A 24,584-nucleotide genomic window follows, 5' to 3' on the forward strand; every position below is an offset into this window, starting at 1 on the left:
ATAATATACCAATATATTCCCACTTTGTGTTATTAAATATCTATATTAGAAACATAAACGTTTATATACAAATGAGAAGTAAACATCACGTATTGAATCACTTGGTATTTTTGATATTAAGAAATTCTCAAATATAAATGGTTCAATATTTAGATAAAAATAATAGGAATAATTATAGAAAAAACAAAACAACAACAAATCAAAATATCATAATTAAATAATATATATTTCTCAAAAAATAGTAATATTAATAAATATAATTATAGCATTAATTGATAATAAGAATTGGACAAGATAGATCCATCAGCATTAATCTATGAATAAAATACAGACTTGATGGACTAAGTAGTAGAACATCTATCCTCAGTTAATATTCAGAATAAATATAATTATGGTTCCAATATTTATAGACACATGTCATTCATCATTAAATTTGTTTACTATCTGATGTGGAATAAACTTAAAATCCAATCATAATAGGAATACAGATAATTTAGTAATAATAATAATAAAAATATAAATAATAAGAAAATAAAAATAAAAATAAAAAGGCAAATAAGAATATAAATAGTACATTAACGAATATTCATCTAAATATAAGTGGAATTATTTAGATATATAATTTAATATCAATTTTGCCTAGTGTCTTATGATTAGACTCCAATATATGAAACTACGTGATCTCCGAGTGTTCGGCATGTTCCTCGATATTCCCGTGTCGCATTCGTGTTTTTTAAAGACTCATAATGAAATGTAACCAGCCTATTACTAATTGCAATTAAACGTATTTCCAAGCAACATCATGGTTATAATCTGTATTTAGCGGTTGCTTAACAACCGATTCAGTTTATGTTTAACAGGTTCCAAAGAACGGATTTCTATTGGCCAGCAGTATTTAGCGGTTGCTTAGCAACCGATTCAGTTTATGTTTAACAGGCTCCAAAGAACGGATTTCTTGGCCATTCAGAAGTGATGCAGTGGGTCACGTGACCGGCGAGAGTCCGATCACGTGACACTGACTTCTTCAATACAAAACTTTATCAACTTAAACTGCTTATAAGTCACGTGACCGGCGCGAGCCCGACCACGTGACACTGACTTCTTTAACACAAAACTTGTATCAGCTGACACTGCCTACAAGTTACATGCAGCATCATCTTAACGCGAGACCGTGTCACGTGACCGGCAAATGTCCGATCACGTGACCGGAACATCATGCGTTCCAACAATAAACATACAACCCGGCAAAAGAGTATTTAAGACAAACGCCCTCTAGCTAGCAGACCATGTGATACTCCCACATGACCCACAAATAATTCCCTATTGGTCACTTTTCGATCTGAAATCACATGATCGGAATTGATGTAAACAATTAAATAAACTAACTAGTTATTCTTCTCGTTTCCAGCTTCGTTTTTACTAAACACAAAATTGAAATGATGCCTTATGATAAATATCAAACACTAGACCGACTTCTGTATTATTTTAAGTATTATGTTTAGATTAACAATTAAGCATCAGCTGTCTCCAATGATGACATCACTTCCCCTATAAAAGGGTGATCAGTCTCAATGCCACAATACCTTTGACAAAGCTGCCTGGAGCAGCGAAACGCGTTAGTAAAAGACCGGTGTGGACACATGCTGACCAGCACTTCCATCACGCCACCACTTGCAGTCAGGACCTCTGCTTACATCTCCATCTCCGTGAACCAGGACCCCTACTGGCATTGCTATTGCCTACAACATCTATAGAGGATCCACTTAATGGAACACGGAGTTCCAAGTGAACTGTGAACCAGGACCCCAACTACATCACCGTTGCCACACGGACTTACACCTAACGGGATCCACTCTAAACGGAACACAGACTTGGTAAATACATCCAATTGGATGAAGTTGTTCTAATCTGGTCCATTACTATGACTGTGCTTGTATTGGTGTGTGCTTAAATCATTTGAATGTCGGCATGAATAGATTCTCAAGTCCACCTGTAGTCATTTATGAGACATATTAGTTTTTATTGTATTAAAGTATTTGCATTTTTATTCACAAAAAACATTTTTTATTATATATATTAAAACATCCATTTATAGACTCTATTGTGTCAAGCAGCGCTGTATATTTTTTCTTTTCTTCTTGTAATTTAAAGGGTCTGACTACCCCTTATCTATACAGCTGCTAGGGAAAACACACTCATCACAGCGCCCACATATATACTTGTTTGTGTCAGCCACTTGGGTCGCTTAGCTTAGACACACAGCTACCTCATTGCGCCTCTTTTTTTCTTTGCATCATGTGCTGTTTGGGGACTATTTTTTTGAAGTGCCATCCTGCCTGACACTGCAGTGCCACTCCTAGATGGGCCAGGTGTTTGTGTCGGCCACTTGGGTCGCTTAGCTTAGTCATCCAGCGACCTCGGTGCAAATTTTAGGACTAAAAATAATATTGTGAGGTGTTCAGAATAGACTGAAAATTAGTGGAAATTATGGATATTGAGGTTAATAATACTATGGGATCAAAATGACCCCCAAATTCTATGATTTAAGCTGTTTTTGAGGGGTTTTTGTTAAAAAAACACCCGAATCCAAAACACACCCGAATCCAACAAAAAAATTTCAGGGAGGTTTTGCCAAAACGCGTCCGAATCCAAAACACGGCCGTGGAACCGAAACCAAAACACAAAACCCGAAAAATGTCCGGTGCACATCACTAATTATTTTCAGAGTTTGATGAATTTCATAATTTCTACCTACCCAAGGGAATGTGAAAATTATCGCAGCAGGCTGTAACAAGGAGATATGAGTCATATCTCCTTTGTTACAGCCTTTGCTGAATGAGGCTGCAACTAAAAAATCAGAAAAAGGGGTGATATATTTGTAAAAAACCCATTTAGTGATGATGAACAGCGCCATTTTTAGGGCCAGGCGTGCCGTGCAATGGCACAGGTCGCCTGCGGCCAGTGTTTGCACAGTGTTCCACATGGTCTGGCCGTCCACAATGGAATATTGTCGAAAATGTCCCTCCCAAAATGACCGCCGCCACAGAGGAGACAGTTATGAAGGATGCTAGAGAAAGAGGCAGCCATTTTGGGAGGGACATTACCTAGCGGCAGGGGCAAAGAATACCACGACCACTATCACGCGGTGGGGAGTGCGTGTGCATCATGGCTGCAGCTACAGGAAGGTGGCAGCATGAAACCCCTACAGCGAGCAGGTAGTACACATAAAATCTCAGGCATACAGTTTCAGAATATTTAAGTGACAGGGCAGGGATAACTGTGGGGGAACATATGGTGCAAGGGGCATTACTGGGGAAGGGGGGTTGCGCATATTTGTACTGTTTGCACTGGCAGCTAAATTGTATAGAAACAGCCCTGATGATGAATAAGATTGTTATTGCACTTGTTTGTAGTACATAGCCGTCATATGCCAGTAAGATAAATGAAAATGTACTATCAAAGTGGAAAATGTATATAGTGTATAGTATACCAAGAAGTGCATAATTTGATTGATCATGTCAGTGGTGCCGAGAGGGGGGTGGTTACGAATTGCCTGGGCCTGGTCTCGAGCCCAGCGGGGGACTGTGTCTGGTGCCCCCCCCCACCCTCCCAGGTATATCTATACTATTGACTGGTGCCATCTTATCAGTGATATTTTCAGGAATATGGCGCCCGCACATTGAAAGCAAAGACTCTGGCACGGTGCCAAAGTCTTTACTCTCTAGTTCATAGGCGTCATCTTCCCAAATATTACTGGGAAGATTGTGCCGGCCAAAGAGGAGCGACCTGCTTTCCACAAGCATGGTAGGAAGTGCGTGCTCTCGCCTGCGCCTCCTCCTACTCCACCTGAATTAGAATGGTGTCCCTTGTGGAGCATGCAGGGTAATTTTTTTTTTTTTACAAACTACTAAATTTAGGGGGTGTGGGGACATGCCCTCTTTTTAGGTCACCCCCCCCCCCTCCTATTCATTACTGGGGGCCCATGTGGCTCTCTATGCCCCTGAAAAAAACCGGACAGTATTAGCACTTCTATAACCTGTATGTTCTCCCTCTGAAGTGGCATGGGTCCTCAAATCTCAGGATGCTATATGTTCTTAGTCTGAGCAAAAATTATGTACAGGTGAAACTTCTTAGAGGGGTACTGATGGTACCTTTCCAATTACAACTGATACAATCCGTGCTCCTTCTTTAACTTAGTGAATAACTTAGGGGTCTATTTACTAAGCCTTGGATGGAGATAAAGTAGATGGGGATAAAGTACCAGCCAATCCGCTTCTAACTGCCATGTCACAGGCTGGGTTTGAAAAATGACAGTTAGGAGCAGATTGACTGGTACTTTATCTCCACTTTATCTCCATGCAAGGCTTAGAATTTAGACCCCATAGAGATCTATTTACTAAGGGGGCTATTTATCACATTTCACATCCTAGGATGCGGCTGGGAAGTGATAAAATTGACCCAATCCACACTGCAATAATTGCTTACATTGAATGGATGTATCAATTATCGCATGCAGGGACAGAGCTTGCGAGAAAGCGTTGTCCCTGCGATACCATCCGCAGCATTATTGGGGTATTTTTCGTAAAAGTCTTGTCTGCGCATGTGCCAACATTGCCGTTTCAGCTGGGTCGACTCCCTGTCGTGGCTACCTCCTTCTCAGTGTGCCACGACCCTCACCCCCTTCACTGCTGTTCATACTCACCTACCCATGAATCAGTGATCGTTGTTCCTGGAGGGCTGACAGTCATTGGGACCCCCTACTGCTGTGACCTCCGGTGCTGTTAAGTAAGCTGCCGCATTGCAGCATCACTTTACTGCGTCAGGGGTCACAGGTACAGCAGGGAGCCCTGATGAACGGAAGTCTGCACCGAAGCACCTATTTTCTTTTTTTTACACAGTGATTAGCGCTGATCACAATGGTGGCTCCCTAGAGGAAGAGAAAGCTGTGCTACTTTACAGGATGCGCAGTAAGCCCTCTGATAATGCTGTCTTTGGACAGCGCTATTATCACTTTGCTCACTCCTGTTCCTTTTTTTGTTTTAGTAAATTTGGTCAGATCGCATTTCCCATTATAAGTCTGGGAAATACAAGCTGGTTAATAAAAAAAAGTTAATTAAAGGGTTTGGAGCAGTTTTTCTGGAAAACTGCTCCAAAAGCCCTGTAATACATTTAAATTATATTAAAGTAATATGTAGAGATGAGCGCCTGAAATTTTTCGGGTTTTGTGTTTTGGTTTTGGGTTCGGTTCCGCGGCCGTGTTTTGGGTTCGAACGCGTTTTGGCAAAACCTCACCGAATTATTTTTGTCGGATTCGGGTGTGTTTTGGATTCGGGTGTTTTTTTCCAAAAACACTAAAAAACAGCTTAAATCATAGAATTTGGGGGTCATTTTGATCCCAAAGTATTATTAACCTCAAAAACCATAATTTACACTCATTTTCAGTCTATTCTGAATACCTCACACCTCACAATATTATTTTTAGTCCTAAAATTTGCACCGAGGTCGCTGTGTGAGTAAGATAAGCGACCCTAGTGGCCGACACAAACACCGGGCCCATCTAGGAGTGGCACTGCAGTGTCACGCAGGATGTCCCTTCCAAAAAACCCTCCCCAAACAGCACATGACGCAAAGAAAAAAAGAGGCGCAATGAGGTAGCTGTGTGAGTAAGATTAGCGACCCTAGTGGCCGACACAAACACCGGGCCCATCTAGGAGTGGCATTTTTGTTCTCCATATTTTAATAGGCACAACTAAAAGGCACCTCAGGTAAACAATGGAGATGGATGGATTGGATACTAGTATACAATTATGGACGGGCTGCCGAGTGCCGACACAGAGGTAGCCACAGCCGTGAACTACCGCACTGTACTGTGTCTGCTGCTAATATATAGACTGGTTGATAAAGAGATAGTATACTCGTAACTAGTATGTATGTATAAAGAAAGAAAAAAAAACCACGGTTAGGTGGTATATACAATTATGGACGGGCTGCCGAGTGCCGACACAGAGGTAGCCACAGCCGTGAACTACCGCACTGTACTGTGTCTGCTGCTAATATATAGACTGGTTGATAAAGAGATAGTATACTCGTAACTAGTATGTATGTATAAAGAAAGAAAAAAAAACCACGGTTAGGTCACTGGTATATACAATTATGGACGGGCTGCCGAGTGCCGACACAGAGGTAGCCACAGCCGTGAACTACCGCACTGTACACTGGTTGATAAAGAGATAGTAGTATACTCGTAACAACTAGTATGACTGACTATGACGGTATAAAGAATGAAAAAAAAACCACGGTTAGGTGGTATATATTATAATACAATTATGGATGGACGGACTGCCTGCCGACTGCCGACACAGAGGTAGCCACAGCCGTGAACTACCGCACTGTACACTGGTTGATAAAGAGATAGTAGTATACTCGTAACAACTAGTATGACTATGACGACGGTATAAAGAAAGAAAAAAAAATACCACGGTTAGGTGGTATATAATTATACAATTATGGATGGACGGACTGCCTGCCGAGTGCCGACTGCCGACACAGAGGTAGCCACAGCCGTGAACTACCGTACTGTGTCTGCTGCTAATATAGACTGGTTGATAAAGAGATAGTATACAACAATATACTACTATACTGGTGGTCAGGCACTGGTCACCACTAGTCACACTGGCAGTGGCACTCCTGCAGCAAAAGTGTGCACTGTTTAATTTTAAATTAATATAATATTATGTACTCCTGGCTCCTGCTATAACAACCTGCAGTGCTCCCCAGTCTCCCCCACAATTATTATAAGCTTTTATACATTGATGTGCAGCACACTGGGCTGAACTGAGTGCACACAGACTGAGTCACACTGTGTGACTGCTGTGTATCGTTTTTTTCAGGCAGAGAACGGATATAGCAGAGAACGGATATATTAAATAAAAGTTAACTTAACAACAACTGCACTGGTCACTGTGGTAAACTCTGTCTGCACAATCTCTCTCTCTCTCTTCTAATCTATTCTAATGGAGAGGACGCCAGCCACGTCCTCTCCCTATCAATCTCAATGCACGTGTGAAAATGGCGGCGACGCGCGGCTCCTTATATAGAATCCGAGTCTCGCGAGAATCCGACAGCGTCATGATGACGTTCGGGCGCGCTCGGGTTAACCGAGCAAGGCGGGAAGATCCGAGTCGCTCGGACCCGTGAAAAAAAAAGTGAAGTTCGTGCGGGTTCGGATTCAAAGAAACCGAACCCGCTCATCTCTAGTAATATGAGAACTTTTTCACATTATTTTAGTTAAAAAAGGTTACTAATCTGTCTGTAAGTCTTGGATGGAGATAAAGTCCCAACTATTCAGCACCTAACTGTCATTTTTCTAATACAGCCTGTAAACATGACAGTTAGAAACTGAGGAGTCTTTTCATGATGCAGTGTGAAAAGTGTTGAGAAATGAGCTAGTGGAGAAGTTGCCCATGGCAACCAATCAGCATTGATGTAACATTTATACTTTGCATACTGTAAAATTATACAGAGCAGCTGATTGGTTGCCGTAGCCAACTTCTCCACTGGATCACTTCTCCACACTTTTCACTGCTTCATGAATAATAGACCCCACAATGATTGGTACTTTATCTCCATCCACTTTATGTCCATCCAAGGCTTAGTTAATAGGTCCCTTTCTCACCTGTATGAAATGGCATCAGCAATGGTAAAAAGGGAACCTGCTGGACAATGTTCTAATTATCCTATGGTCTTCTTAACAGAAAAAATTACTGTATTACGTAGTTATTATCAGATTTGTAATATTGTGATTTTTTTTAATCATTCCTTTTGGTACATTCATATGGTGTAATTCAGACTGGATTACTCTGTGGAGTGCGCTCGCGTACCCCGGGAATCCAGTGAGATGGTAAAAGCATCTATGGGGTGCGATTGCCTCTGCCTGATTGACAGGCAGAGGTGGTCGCAGGGAGGGATGGGGCGTGCCAATGCCATTAGAATGCCATTGGTGGGGTGGGGCCTGGACAACGGAGGCGTTTCCAGACCACTGCTGCGGCGGGCCGCGGCGGCTGCGTGATGTCACATGCAGCCGCTGGGACCCGGCGATTAGCGGCCTGCCAGCGCGCAGGAGCTGTGTTGGCAGGGAGCTACTCAACAGGTGCAAAAGCATCGCCGCTATGCGATGATGAGATGCTTTTACACTCTTGCGGGGGTGGGTGGGGGGGTGGTAGGGCCAGATATGCGGGGCGGACTAGCCCTGTGCCAGACGTCCCCTTGCATGTCTGAGAAACTGATCATAGATGTGCTAAATTTAGCACATCTACGATCAGATCTGAATTAGGCCCATTGGCTGTTCAACTCTTTTGTCTGTCTATGATTGGAGACACTGTTAGAACTATGAAGGACTAGAATGTGTTCTTTCTACTGATGACTTCTTCAGTTCTCAGTTCAGACTATTGTGAATAATATTAATATGTCTCTAATTCCACTGCTTTCTACATCTCCAACCTCCTCTCCCTTCATACTCCCTCCCATCCACTACGGTCTGCTGATGACCATCACCTCTCCTCTGCCCTGGTCACTGCTTCTCATGCATGAGTTCAAGATTTTGCCCGTGCTGCACCCCTTCAGTGGAACGCGCTCCCCCGCTCCATTAGACCTTGCAGAGCTTCAAACGGGCACTGAAAACCCACCTATTTTTCAAAGCGTACCCCTCCGATGCATAACCTAGTCCTGAGGATGCTCCTCCATCCCCCTGCCCCATGCCTTCAACATCTCTGCTTTGCTTGCATACTGCCATGAGGCTTCCTCTCGCTTGCTTGCACCTCATGTCATCTGTCTGTCGCCCCTCCCCACTAGATTGTTAGCTCTTCAGAGCAGGGCCCACTTTCCTCTTGTTGTCAAAGCCCTCTTCTCGACATATTTCACTCGCAGCTCTCTCTTACTCAGCGACCATCTTTTCCTGTTTTTTCTCCTACTGGTAAAGGCTCATCTCTATCTATGGCCGCCAGCCCCAAGTAGTACAATGATTACTCCCTCCCTACTTACATCTAAGCTGTATTATGTTTTGAGAATTGTGGTGCACTTTGTTACCTGTACTCTATTTTTGTTATTCATTTACTGTAATGCTAAGTTTTGTCTCCCTGTAATGTCCTTTGTACGGCGCTGCAAAACACTTGTGGCGCCCTGTAAATAAAATGTAATAATAATAATAGCAACATTCTCCACTGCCAAACCACTTCCATTAAATGAGATGCTGATGGAGACTGCTTGTTATCCTAGAAACAAAATGGCCCCCACATCATATACTTTATAACCTTTGATAAAAATGTCAGGCTGGCATACTATACTTTTATAAAGTGGACTGGGATGGTGTTTACTGAGAAGAGCTTTTGAAAAACTGGGTGAATAAAAAATTTGGGGTGGTCAGTGTAATTGTGATATTTTAAAACAGTTAAAGGAAAGCTTGATAGCGACTGTTTAGCGGTACCATTCTGAGCATTATAGTATGCACAGCCAACTAGTGGCCCAAAAGAAAAGATAAAGGCCCTCATTCCGAGTTGTTCGCTCGCTAGCTGCTTTTAGCAGCATTGCACACTCTAGGCTGCCGCCCTCTGGGAGTGTATCTTAGCATAGCAGAATAGCGAACGAAAGATTAGCAGAATTGTGAATAAATAATTCTTAGCAGTTTCTGAGTAGCTCGAGACTTACTCCTACACTGCGATCAGCTCAGCCCGTTTTGTTCCTGGTTTGACGTCACAAACACGCCCTGCGTTCGGCCAGCCACTCCCGTTTCTCCAGACACTCCTGCGTTTTTACCTGACACGCCTGCGTTTTTTAGCAAACGCCGGGAAAACGCTGCGTTGCCGCCCAGAAACGCTTCTTTCCTGTCAATCATAATAACTATGCGCATGCGCTCTGCGTACCATGCGCATGCGCAGTTAGCGACTAATTGCAGTATAGCTAAAATCGGCAACGAGCGAACAACTCGGAATGACCCCCAAAATTCAGAACATAATTTAGGACAGTGATCCAAAATTTGAAATCCAAAAGTTGATTTTAATGACTGGAATAGTGTAGTTTTGGAAAGGTGAATTAATGCTGAAGCACAAACCCCAAAGTATTTAGTAGAGATGTGCTTCAGCCTACATCATTGGTTTTGGAGCTGTATCTCCTTTGTGTTTTGGATCTGCATTAGGTTTTGCAATAGCCACCCCTGTGGGTTTTAATTTTGGTTCTGTATTTTTTTTCCAAAATCATAAAAACAACTAAAATCACATTTTTTTGGTCTGTTTTTGTTCCTGTGGTATTGTTAACCTCAAGAACATTCCTTTCCACTCCTTTCCAGTCAAATTGATCACCTCACGGCTCACAAAATTGATTTCATCCAGTTAAGGCCAAAAGGTTGCACTGAGGTAGACAACTAAGCTAAGTGACAGCAGTAGTGGCAAAAACATGTGGCACTTAAACTTCCAACATGGCACATCTAGGAAACAGAATGGCACTGCAGTGGCTGACAGGAAGGCAGTTTCATCAACTATATGAACTCATAGAAACCAACAAAGTTTTAATTTATCAAGAACTAGAACAGAGGCCCAAGGGAGTTGGAGTATGTATGTAAAGTAGTGATGTGCACCGGACATTTTTCGGGTATTGTGTTTTGGTTTTGGATTCGGTTCCGCGGCCGTGTTTTGGATTCGGACGCGTTTTGGCAAAACCTCACCGAAATTTTTTTGTCGGATTCGGGTGTGTTTTGGATTCGGGTGTTTTTTTCAAAAAACCCTAAAAAACAGCTTAAATCATAGAATTTGGGGGTCATTTTGATCCCATAGTATTATTAACCTCAATTACCATAATTTCCAGTCTATTCTGAACACCTCACACCTCACAATATTATTTTTAGTCCTACAATTTGCACCGAGGTCGCTGGATGGCTAAGCTAAGCGACACAAGTGGCCGACACAAACACCTGGCCCATCTAGGAGTGGCACTGCAGTGTCAGGCAGGATGGCACTTCAAAAAAATTGTCCCCAAACAGCACATGATGCAAAGAAAAAAAGAGGCGCACCAAGGTCGCTGTGTGACTAAGCTAAGCGACACAAGTGGCCGACACAAACACCTGGCCCATCTAGGAGTGGCACTGCAGTGTCAGGCAGGATGGCACCTCAAAAAAATTGTCCCCAAACAGCACATGATGCAAAGAAAAAAAGAGGCGCACCAAGGTCGCTGTGTGACTAAGCTAAGCGACACAAGTGGCCGACACAAACACCTGGCCCATCTAGGAGTGGCACTGCAGTGTCAGGCAGGATGGCACTTCAAAAAAATTGTCCCCAAACAGCACATGATGCAAAGAAAAAGAGGCGCACCAAGGTCGCTGTGTGACTAAGCTAAGCGACACAAGTGGCCGACACAAACACCTGGCCCATCTAGGAGTGGCACTGCAGTGTCTGGCAGGATGGCACTTCAAAAAAATTGTCCCCAAACAGCACATGATGCAAAGAAAAATGAAAGAAAAAAGAGGTGCAAGATGGAATTGTCCTTGGGCCCTCCCACCCACCCTTATGTTGTATAAACAGGACATGCACACTTTAACGAACCCATCATTTCAGCGACAGGGTCTGCCACACGACTGTGACTGAAATGACTGGTGGTTTGGGCCCCCACCAAAAAAGAAGCAATCAATCTCTCCTTGCACAAACTGGCTCTACAGAGGCAAGATGTCCACCTCATCATCATCCTCCGATTCCTCACCCCTTTCACTGTGTTCATCCCCCTCCTCACAGATTATTAATTCGTCCCCACTGGAATCCACCATCTCAGGTCCCCGTGTACTTTCTGGAGGCAATTGCTGCTGGTGAATGTCTGCACGGAGGAATTGATTATAATTCATTTTGATGAACATCATCTTCTCCACATTTTCTGGAAGTAACCTCGTACGCCGATTGCTGACAAGGTGAGCGGCTGCACTAAACACTCTTTCGGAGTACACACTGGAGGGAGGGCAACTTAGGTAGAATAAAGCCAGTTTGTGCAAGGGCCTCCAAATTGCCTCTTTTTCCTGCCAGTATACGTACGGACTGTCTGACGTGCCTACTTGGATGCGGTAACTCATATAATCCTCCACCATTCTTTCAATGGTGAGAGAATCATATGCAGTGACAGTAGACGACATGTCAGTAATCGTTGGCAGGTCCTTCAGTCCGGACCAGATGTCAGCACTCGCTCCAGACTGCCATGCATCACCGCCAGCGGGTGGGCTCGGAATTCTTAGCCTTTTCCTCGCACCCCCAGTTGCGGGAGAATGTGAAGGAGGAGCTGTTGACTGGTCACGTTCCGCTTGACTTGACAATTTTCTCACCAGCAGGTCTTTGAACCCCTGCAGACTTGTGTCTGCCGTAAAGAGAGATACAACATAGGTTTTAAATCTAGGATCGAGCACGGTGGCCAAAATGTAGTGCTCTGATTTCAACAGATTGACCACCCGTGAATCCTGGTTAAGCGAATGAAGGGCTCCATCCACAAGTCCCACATGCCTAGCGGAATCGCTCTGTTTTAGCTCCTCCTTCAATGTCTCCAGCTTCTTCTGCAAAAGCCTGATGAGGGGAATGACCTGACTCAGGCTGGCAGTGTCTGAACTGACTTCACGTGTGGCAAGTTCAAAGGGTTGCAGAACCTTGCACAACGTTGAAATTCTCCACTGCGCTTGAGTCAGGTGCATTCCCCCTCCTTTGCCTATATCGTGGGCAGATGTATAGGCTTGAATGGCCTTTTGCTGCTCCTCCATCCTCTGAAGCATATAGAGGGTTGAATTCCACCTCGTTACCACCTCTTGCTTCAGATGATGGCAGGGCAGGTTCAGGAATGTTTGGTGGTGCTCCAGTCTTCTGTACACGGTGCCTGAATGCCGAAAGTGGCCCGCAATTCTTCGGGCCACCGACAGCATCTCTTGCACGCCCCTGTCGTTTTTTAAATAATTCTGCACCACCAAATTCAATGTATGTGCAAAACATGGGACGTGCTGGAATTTGCCCAGATGTAATGCACGCACAATATTGCTGGCGTTGTCTGATGTCACAAATCCCCAGGAGAGTCCAATTGGGGTAAGCCATTCTGCGATGATCTTCCTCAGTTCCCGTATGAGGTTGTCAGCTGTGTGCCTCTTATGGAAAGCGGTGATACAAAGTGTAGCCTGCCTAGGAACGAGTTGGCGTTTGCGAGATGCTGCTACTGGTGCCGCCGCTGCTGTTCTTGCTGCGGGAGGCAATACATCTACCCAGTGGGCTGTCACAGTCATATAGTCCTGAGTCTGCCCTGCTCCACTTGTCCACATGTCCGTGGTTAAGTGGACATTGGGTACAACTGCATTTTTTAGGACACTGGTGAGTCTTTTTCTGAGGTCTGTGTAAATTTTCGGTATCGCCTGCCTAGAGAAATGGAACCTAGATGGTATTTGGTACCGGGGACACAGTACCTCAATCAAGTCTGTAGTTGCCTCTGAATTAACGATGGATACCGGAACCACGTTTCTCACCGCCCAGGCTGCCAAGGCCTGAGTTATCTGCTTTGCAGCAGGATGACTGCTGTGATATTTCATCTTCCTCGCAAAGGACTGTTGGACAGTCAATTGCTTACTGGAAGTAGTACAAGTGGTCTTCCGACTTCCCTTCTGGGATGACGATCGACTCCCAGCAGCAACAACAGCAGCGCCAGCAGCAGTAGGCGTTACACTCAAGGATGCATCGTAGGAATCCCAGGCAGGAGAGGACTCGTCAGACTTGACAGTGACATGGCCTGCAGGACTATTGGCTTTCCTGGGTAAGGAGGAAATTGACACTGAGGGAGTTGGTGGTGTGGTTTGCAGGAGCTTGGTTACAAGAGGAAGGGATTTTGTGGTCAGTGGACTGCTTCCGCTGTCACCCAAAGTTTTTGAACTTGTCACTGACTTATGATGAATGCGCTGCAGGTGACGTATAAGGGAGGATGTTCCGAGGTGGTTAACGTCCTTACCCCTAGTTATTACAGCTTGACAAAGGCAACACGCGGCTTGACACCTGTTGTCCGCATTTGTGTTGAAATAATTCCACACCGAAGAGGTGATTTTTTTTGTATTTTGACCAGGCATGTCAATGGCCATATTCGTCCCATGGACAACAGGTGTCTCCCCGGGTGCCTGACTTAAACAAACAACCTCACCATCAGAATCCTCCTTGTCAATTTCCGCCCCAGCAACACCCATATCCTCATCCTGGTGTACTTCAACAGTGACATCTTCAATTTGACTATCAGGAACTGGACTGCGGTTGTTCCTTCCAGCACTTGCAGGGGGCGTGCAAATGGTGGAAGGTGCCACCTCTTCCCGTCCAGTGTTGGGAAGGTCAGGCATCGCACCCGACACAATTGGACTCTCCTTGGGTATTTGTGATTTAGAAGAACGCACAGTTCTTTGCTGTGCTTTTGCCAGCTTAAGTCTTTTTATTTTTCTAGCGAGAGGATGAGTGCTTCCATCCTCATGTGAAGCTGAACCACTAGCCATGAACATAGGCCAGGGCCTCAGCCGTTCCTTGCCACTCCGTGTCGTAAATGGCATATTGGCAAGTTTACGCTTCTCCTCAGACGCTTTTAATTTTGATTTTTGGGTCATTTTACTGAACTTTTGTGTTTTGGATTTTACATGCTCTCTACTATGACATTGGGCATCGGCCTTGGCAGACGACGTTGATGGCATTTCATCGTCTCGGCCATGACTAGTGGCAGCAGCTTCAGCACGAGGTGGAAGTGGATCTTGATCTTTCCCTATTTTACCCTCCACATTTTTGTTCTCCATTTTTTAATGTGTGGAATTATATGCCAGTATCAATAGCAATGGCCTACTACTATATATACTGCGCACAACTGAAATGCACCACAGGTATGGATGGATAGTATACTTGACGACACAGAGGTAGGTAGAGCAGTGGCCTACTGTACCGTACTGCTATATATTATATACTGGTGGTCAGCAAACTGTGCAAAACTGAAATGCACCAAAGGTATGGATGGATAGTATACTTGACGACACAGAGGTAGGTAGAGCAGTGGCCTACTGTACCGTACTGCTATATATAGTATACTGGTGCTCACTGTGTCAGCAAACTGCAAAACTAAAATGCACCACAGGTATAGAATGTAGATGGATAGTATACTTAATGACGACACAGAGGTAGGTACAGCAGTGGTCTTCCGTACCGTACTGCTATATATAGTATACTGGTGGTCACTGTGTCAGCAAACTGCAAAACTAAAATGCACCACAGGTATAGAATGTAGATGGATAGTATACTTAATGGATGACGAGTGACGATACAGAGGTAGGTACAGCAGTGGCCTACCGTACTGCTATATACAGTATAATGGACCTGGTGGACACTGTCAGCAGACTGCTAAACTAGTACTACTAGTATAAAGAAAAAAGGCACCACAGGTATACAATGTAGATGGATGGATAGTATACTTATGGATGACGAGTGACGACACAGAGGTAGGTACAGCAGTGGCCTACCGTACTGCTATATACAGTATAATGGACCTGGTGGACACTGTCAGCAGACTGCTAAACTACTAGTATAAAAAAAAAAGCCACCACAGGTATACAATGTAGATGGATGGATAGTATACTATTACTTTATGGATGACGAGTGACGACACAGAGGTAGGTACAGCAGTGGCCTACCGTACTGCTATATACAGTAAAATGGACCTGGTGGACACTGTCAGCAGACTGCTAAACTACTAGTATAAAAAAAAGCCACCACAGGTATACAATGTAGATGGATGGATAGTATACTTTATGGATGACGAGTGACGACACAGAGGTAGGTACAGCAGTGGCCTACCGTACTGCTATATACAGTATAATGGACCTGGTGGACACTGTCAGCAGACTGCTAAACTACTAGTATAAAAAAAAGCCACCACAGGTATACAATGTAGATGGATGGATAGTATACTTAATGGATGACAAGTGACGACACAGAGGTAGGTACAGCAGTGGCCTACCGTACTGCTATATACAGTATAATGGACCTGGTGGACACTGTCAGCAGACTGCTAAACTACTAGTATAAAAAAAAAAGACACCACAGGTATACAATGTAGATGGATGGATAGTATACTTTATGGATGATGAGTGACGACACAGAGGTAGGTACAGCAGTGGCCTACCGTACTGCTATATACAGTATAATGGACCTGGTGGACACTGTCAGCAGACTGCTAAACTACTAGTATAAAAAAAAGCCACCACAGGTATACAATGTAGATGGATGGATAGTATACTATTACTTTATGGATGACGAGTGACGACACAGAGGTAGGTACAGCAGTGGCCTACCGTACTGCTATATACAGTATAATGGACCTTGTGGACACTGTCAGCAGACTGCTAAACTACTAGTATAAAAAAAAAGCCACCACAGGTATACAATGTAGATGGATGGATAGTATACTTTATGGATGACGAGTGACGACACAGAGGTAGGTACAGCAGTGGCCTACCGTACTGCTATATACAGTATAATGGACCTGGTGGACACTGTCAGCAGACTGCTAAACTACTAGTATAAAAAAAAAAGCCACCACAGGTATACAATGTAGATGGATGGATAGTATACTTTATGGATGACGAGTGACGACACAGAGGTAGGTACAGCAGTGGCCTACCGTACTGCTATATACAGTATAATGGACCTGGTGGACACTGTCAGCAGACTGCTAAACTACTAGTATAAAAAAAAGCCACCACAGGTATACAATGTAGATGGATGGATAGTATACTATTACTTTATGGATGATGAGTGACGACACAGTGGTAGGTACAGCAGTGGCCTACCGTACTGCTATATACAGTATAATGGACCTGGTGGACACTGTCAGCAGACTGCTAAACTACTAGTATAAAAAAAAAGCCACCACAGGTATACAATGTAGATGGATGGATAGTATACTTTATGGATGACAAGTGACGACACAGAGGTAGGTACAGCAGTGGCCTACCGTACTGCTATATACAGTATAATGGACCTGGTGGACACTGTCAGCAGACTGCTAAACTACTAGTATAAAAAAAAGCCACCACAGGTATACAATGTAGATGGATGGATAGTATACTATTACTTTATGGATGACGAGTGACGACACAGAGGTAGGTACAGCAGTGGCCTACCGTACTGCTATATACAGTATAATGGACCTGGTGGACACTGTCAGCAGACTGCTAAACTACTAGTATAAAAAAAAAAGCCACCACAGGTATACAATGTAGATGGATGGATAGTATACTTTATGGATGACGAGTGACGACACAGAGGTAGGTACAGCAGTGGCCTACCGTACTGCTATATACAGTATAATGGACCTGGTGGACACAGTGTCAGCAGACTGCTAAACTACTAGTATAAAAAAAAAAAAGCCACCACAGGTATACAATGTAGATGGATGGATAGTATACTTTATGGATGGCGAGTGACGACACAGAGGTAGGTACAGCGGGTGTAGTACGGGTGACCGGCGGTCTCCTGACCGCCGGTCACCTTACCGATGCCGGGATCCCGGCAGCATACCGACGCCGGGATCCAGGCGGGGAGGGGCGAGTGCAGCAAGCCCCTTGCGGGCTCGCTGTGCTCGCCACGCTGCGGGCTCGGTGGCGACCTGCGGTCGCCACGGGTTCTATTCCCACTCTATGGGTGTCGTGGACACCCACGAGTGGAAATAGTCCCTGTTGGTCGGTATGCCGACCATCGGGATAGTGAGCCGTCGGGCTCACGGAGGAGGTCATGTGACTGTTGGTCAGCCGACCGGCGGTCACATGACTACCACCCGGTACAGCAGTGGCCTACCGTACTGCTATATACAGTATAATGGACCTGGTGGACACTGTCAGCAAACTGCTAAACTACTAGTATAAAAAAAAAGCCACAGGAGTGTTTTTCAGGCAGACAAACGTATACTGGTGGTCACTGTCAGCAAAACTCTGCACTGTACTCCTGCTATAGCTGCTCCCCAGTCCCCACAATTAAGCAGTGTGAGCATGAGCACTCAGCACAGATATATCATGCAGCACACTGAGCACAGATATGGTATGGAGCGTTTTTTTCAGGCAGAGAAGAGAACGGATAAAAAACTGGTGGTCACTATCAGCAAAACTCTGCACTGTACTCCTCCTAACAGCTGCTCCCCAATCCTCCCCACAATAGTAAAATAAACAAGCAAAGCAAAGCAATCAGATCAACTGTAGTGTCTCGTATAAACGGAGAGGACGCCAGCCACGTCCTCTCCCTATCAATCTCAATGCACGTGTGAAAATGGCGGCGACACGCGGCTGCTTATAGAATCCGAATCTCGCGAGAATCCGACAGCGGGATGATGACGTTCGGGCGCGCTCGGGTTAACCGAGCCATACGGGAGAATCCGAGTATGGCTCGGACCCGTGTAAAAAGGGTGAAGTTCGGGGGGGTTCGGTTTCTCGGAAACCGAACCCGCTGATCACTAATAAACATATCACCAAAATAGTATGTTCATAAGGACATTCTTCATATTTCTACAGTACGCCAGAGAAGCAGCACAGCCAGGCCACATCCCACACTGCCAAGAGATGCAGATGGTGCCAATGCAGGTAAGATTTAACTGTAAACACATATTCTGCAAACACATAGAAACACAAAATGTTAATGTTTATCTTATCACATAGGTTCTTCTTCGGCAAATCCCCCTACACTAAGGCGCCCATCACAGGGCTCGGTTACTGTGGCTACGAGGCCACCCAAGAGACGGCGTCTTGAGGCAGAAGCTCCAGCACCAGCATCACCACCCCAACGGCGCATCTCCGCAGTGTCGGCTGTGCCACCACTAGCTCTTTTGGCCAGCCCCCAAAGTGAGGAGCCACAATCCCTCAGTTGTCTGGTGAGTAAACATAACAATTACGTGTAAATAAGTAAACAAACAGTGGTGTAGATTTATTAACCTGGAGAAGGTATAAGGAAGTGAAAAAACACTGATATGTGCAAGGTGATAAAGGCAGCAGTACAAAATAAACACAACTGTTAATGTACATATTGGATCTGTTTGCCTTGTGCCTTTATCACCTTGCACATATCACTGGTTTTTCACTTCCTTATGCCTTCTCCAGGTTTATACATCTGCCCCACTGTTAGTACAGAGAATAAAAAATTACACTAATGACCAGTCATCCTTGCAATAATCAACAACAACAAGCAGATGGTGTTAAGGTATTTTTAGATGGTTAATTGTCAGATGTGATGTTGGCCATATCAACACATTTTTGTAACACAAATGTTAAGTCTCATCCAATTGTTTTGCATGGCCAACAACACCACTTCTAAACATAGGGCACCTTAATACTTTTTCACCCATTGCTAATGTGTACATTTTAGACCACTATATTTGTTAACGTTTTGGCCAGACCACTGACTGCCTTGAACAATGTATGAGTGTATTGGTCAACACATTTATTGTATTGTGTGTGTTGTTCCAAAGGAAGCTTCATACCCAATATGTAAATGTAGTACTTTGTATTTGTTAGAGTTCTTCGTGTTTAAACAGTAATTATGGCTCAGAATCCTACTATTCCCACAAACTTTTACCAACTGAGTAGTGAACGTTAGAAGCCACATATTTTTAAAAAAAGGTGAGCAACATAGTTAAGTTTATGCCACAATCTATTTAGCAAGTACAACATTAATATTAAGAAGTAATGCATGTTGACGTAAACCTATAGTAAGACCAATGCTACATATTTACTAAATAGTGGCTGTCTTCAACCCCATACAGACCCAGCCATCATCACCGAGGATGACCAGCAGGAACGTGACCAGGAGACCTTCACACTCCACCTGCAGCCCATCGATCCTACTCAGCCAACCACGCCGCAGGACATACCCCAACCACCCCAAACATCCCACAGCCCCCAATTGAGCACAACACAAGTCAACACACAAATGGGCACAGAGTTTTGGAGCCGTTGGTTGTCACAACAGGCGCAACACTACGCGTGCCTCACCACCCACAGCCAATACCTGTCAAGTCTGCCCCATCATTTGCCTAGACTGAGTCGCAACTCAGGCAGACTTATAGTGCAGGTGGGCAGAATCGCTAACTCCATGGAGCAGGTGAGGGCAGACAACAGCCAAATGCAAACAAACCTACAACGCATCTTGGATGAACAGCAGCGGCAGCAACAATCACTAATCCAGATCATACAACACAACCAAATGATTAATGACAACCTATCACGCATAATAGCTAACAACACTGCCGCTAATACGCAGCTCACAGCAAGCTTGAACAATCTCAGTCAAAGCCTTAGTGTGTTGGCATCACACCATGCCACATCTAGCTCGGGGACAACGACACCAAGCCACACCCCAGTTCATTCCCCAGTCCGACGCTCAAGTCGAACCCGCACCAACGAGCCAGCACAATCCTCGGTACCCAGCACACAAAATAAACACAAATAATAATGCTTGGTCAGAATATGTTGACCATTACAATGTTTTTTCTTTTTGATTTTTCACAAAAATTTGTGTGTTAAAATGAATAAATTGTGAACACGGAATATGTGTATTGTTTAATTAGCTCCACAAACCACATGCACATTAGTGTCTTGGGCCAGATGTGGATTGTTAGAAATATATTGCCTGCCCCTAGGTGTCCTCAGCTCAACGTGTGTCTAATCTATGGCAACCAGCACATTGGCCATGGCCGCAAGATCAGATAAAGCTACCCTGACTGCATGCCACTGCGACTCCAGGGTAGGGAAGCAGAGAGAGGCATCTATGTAGCCATCCAAGACATCCAAAACCCGAGTGGCCATTTCAAAAATTAAAGGTGAGTGTCATGACCTGTAATCAATACAATACTGTGTTCTATTACATTACAGAAGCACCACTTAGACATAGACGTGTATGTATGTTTAAACTCACCTGAATTAAAAAAATTTAAAAGGTGGCCTGTGAGATACTAATTACATCGCCAGTCACAGGCTGGAAGCTGCCAGTAGCCATAAAGTGCAACACAGGCAGGAGTTTGTGCAGGCCTGAGACAGAGCGAGAGCGTACTGTCTCAGGGTCTAGGTTCAGTTTGACAAGGTCATACAGAGGGAAAATATTATTTACATTTAGTCGGAGCATCTGTATAAAATGGTCATCAGCAATTTTGTTATCGTTTAAACGCCCACTAAAAAAACAAGCCATGGCCAGCCTACGCGGAACATGTACAACCTGCTGACCCTGTTGATTTTCCTGGCCTGGGTATATTGTAGCCTCATGGAGCAGTGTCAGGTATCCCCCAGCAAACAAGACAGCAGTACTACACACAGTAGCAGCCATTTCAGATTGAGAGTGGTGAAAAATGTGTTGGGGCCCCTTTTAAAGGTCCAAAAAGTCAGGTGTGACTAATGTAGAATTGACAACACATGTAAACACGCTTCTCAAAAGCAGGTCTACTTTTTTTTAGACGGCTTTTTGTACGATTAGTAATTTTTTGCGGCCGCACATGCATTTTCACGGAAGATATTTCAAATACGAATGTTTAGTAAATGACCGAGTTCTATATCTATACAACCGTGTTTGACCGATGGTGTATTCATTCGTATTTTTACTACACAGCCGTAATAAAAATACGAATGACCTCATCACTGCTGAGATTTGTGCTTAGTAAATTCCCGAGATGACACTTTGAAGAAAAAACACCAAATCGGTCAAAATCGGGAGCTTAGTAAATATACCCCATGATGTGTAATGCTCTGCAGTGCAGTTCAGATATAAGATCCTGAATTACCTGTTGATGAGGTTGGAGTAACATTGAAATTCTGTTTAAAATTTTAGCTATCCTTTGCATTAATGTCCTTAGAATTGAAGAACACAGCAAACCTCTATCTGCAATCATCCCTAAGGCTCTTTAAATAATGATGATTAATCTATCTATCTATCTATCTATCTATCTATCTATCTATCTATCTATCTATCTATTTATGTGTATGTGTGAGTGTATTTCCTTGAATAGAATGTATTTTATTATTTGGAAGAAAGAATATGCAGAATTCTGAGAGAAAAGGCCTCATCCTTTCATGTGAGCTATTCCATGGTTAGCTATGCACTAAAATATCACCACATACAGCAAAATTTATTTTCCAATCCTTGTGACACAAGATTTAAAAAAACAGCACTTTTTTTTTTTTAAATTAAGCAATTTCAAATTGGCCAACCAGTGGTCCTTCACCTTAATTTGTCACTATGACCATGAAATAGCATTTAATAATGAATACTTTACAGTACAGTACAAACATACCATATGTGTATGTAATGATTTAAAACCACATGAAGGTCATAGTGTCTCTATAAAGGGAGATCCACAATAAAAAATATTATCATTAAAGATCACATACCTAATGAAACTTATATATAGATTTTGAACTTGCTGGCTAATTTTACATGGTCCAACTAGAATGTAATATACAGTAATACACTTAGCAGATCATTTACGTTTAAAAGAAAGAAGAAAAAGACAAAAAGAATAGGTGCACATTGCTTCAATATTCCTGCGGCATCCATAGCAGCTGCCTAATGACACATGTATCATTATATCCTGAAGTAGTTGGAGGGCATAAAACAGACTTGATTACACTACAGACAATTGTTTCACAATAATTCTGGGCTATTTTTCATTAGCCGTCTTTCCTTAAAGCGATGTAAGGGATCATTTTTTAAAATGGAAAAGAAATATAAAATACTACACCTCTCAGGTTCTCTTACAGTCTTGGATTTTTAATAATTCATCAAGTGAAACATCTTAAACAAAAAATGTTTTTTTTTGTTTTTTTTTCTGGGCAAAACTGAAAGGAGATAAATGAAAATAAGTTGCGTTATATATACTGTGCATTAATGCTAATAATTGGTCCATTTGTTGTTATTGTAAATTTATACATTACACTTAACTTCCTAGACCACAGGCAATAGCTATTTTTCTACACAGCAGAAAAGGGGAAATGTTGTCAGAGGGTAGATTAATGCTGGCATTTCCAATCTCCAGTTTTATTTTTAATGTAAAACGATAACTACAACGCTTATCATCTTATTCAGAGACAGAGTAGATACAGATTGCCTAACGCCTTAATTAAAGCAATTTCAGACATTTCCCTGGCAACCAGGTGGTAACTAGCTATAAATTAAATCAGATGTTGCTTTAAGACTTGTTTACTTCCTAGTACAGACTTTTTATAGACAGATTGATCCATTCTCCTCTCAGTTCATTGACACGTTGCCCTGAGACAAATAACATAAGGGACAGAACCTGATGCAGTAAAGCATGTTTCTAAATGGTGCGGACATGCCTGTAAATGTAATGACAATAGTTCGCCCCAACTGTGCTATGTGCAAAAAGGCAAATAACATGTTTTATCTTATAGTCTAATACTGGTTATATTGGTCATGTGACATGCTTAATTTTTTTCTCAGTATTGCCAAATGTTTTATGTTTATTAATAATAGTATAATATTTAGGGGGCTGTTTATCAAAGTTTGGAGAGAGATACAGTACCATCCAATCAGCTTTTTTCAAACACAACCTGTGAAACGTAAGGTAGGGGGTGAGTAGCTATCCGCTCATCACTAGTAGCTAGTACTTTATCTCTTATCATTTCATTTCTCTCCGAGATTTGATAAATACCCCCCTTAAAAATAGTGACTACTAAGATACAATGGGGGGCATTCTGAGTTGTTCGCTCGCAAGCGGATTTTAGCAGATTTGCTCATGCTAAGCCGCCGCCTACTGGGAGTGAATCTTAGCATCTTAAAATTGCGAACGATGTATTCGCAATATTGCGATTACACACCTCGTAGCAGTTTCTGAGTAGCTTCAGACTTACTCGGCATCTGCGATCAGTTCAGTGCTTGTCGTTCCTGGTTTGACGTCACAAATACACCCAGCGTTCGCCCAGACACTCCCCCGTTTCTCCGGCCACTCCTGCGTTTTTTCCGGAAACGGTAGCGTTTTTTCCCACACGCCCATAAAACGGCCTGTTTCCGCCCAGTAACACCCATTTCCTGTCAATCACATTACGATCGCCAGAACGATGAAAAAGCCGTGAGTAAAATTCCTAACTGCATTGCAAATTTACTTGGCGCAGTCGCAGTGCGGACATTGCGCAATGCGCATTAAGCGGAAAATCGCTGCGATGCGAAGATTTTTACCGAGCGAACAACTCGGAATGACCCCCAATACCTGTTAGTCATAGTATTAGAAATGAACGAACGGCCTGCAGTTCACTTAGTGGGATAATTTACATCAGTTCAGTACTGTTGTTCTATGTTGGTGACTTCATTTGCAAAACTTTTACCGGGTTAAATAAATATTTAAAAGGGTACATTTGTCAAAACCATTATTCCCTTACTTACGGTTATTTTTACTGTTTCACTAAAAAGCTCATTCTTACACATTGGGTGCATAGGACTTCTGACACAGCGTTAGAAGTTAAGCACATGATGCTCCATATTTTACATTTGAAAGAAAAGCCACACTGCGAGACGTGAAGAGAAAGGGGT

The 24,584-nt window shown here is 43.3% G+C and overlaps 1 long non-coding RNA gene across 2 annotated transcripts in view; it reads left to right on the forward strand.

Moving 5' to 3' along the window:
* The first annotated feature begins 1,451 nt into the window (after positions 1-1,451).
* Positions 1,452-24,584, forward strand: part of LOC134929183 (uncharacterized) — a 197,044-nt gene continuing 173,911 nt past the window's right edge. Inside the window, exon 1 of one of the 2 annotated variants that reach the window (XR_010178356.1) lies at positions 1,452-1,874. This is a non-coding gene — a long non-coding RNA (uncharacterized LOC134929183). The remainder of the gene's footprint in view (positions 1,875-24,584) is intronic. The other variant, XR_010178355.1, reaches the window with a different exon arrangement.

Source organism: Pseudophryne corroboree, chromosome 5, assembly GCF_028390025.1.
Source record: "Pseudophryne corroboree isolate aPseCor3 chromosome 5, aPseCor3.hap2, whole genome shotgun sequence".
In the NCBI taxonomy this organism is placed as follows: Eukaryota; Metazoa; Chordata; class Amphibia; order Anura; family Myobatrachidae; genus Pseudophryne; species Pseudophryne corroboree.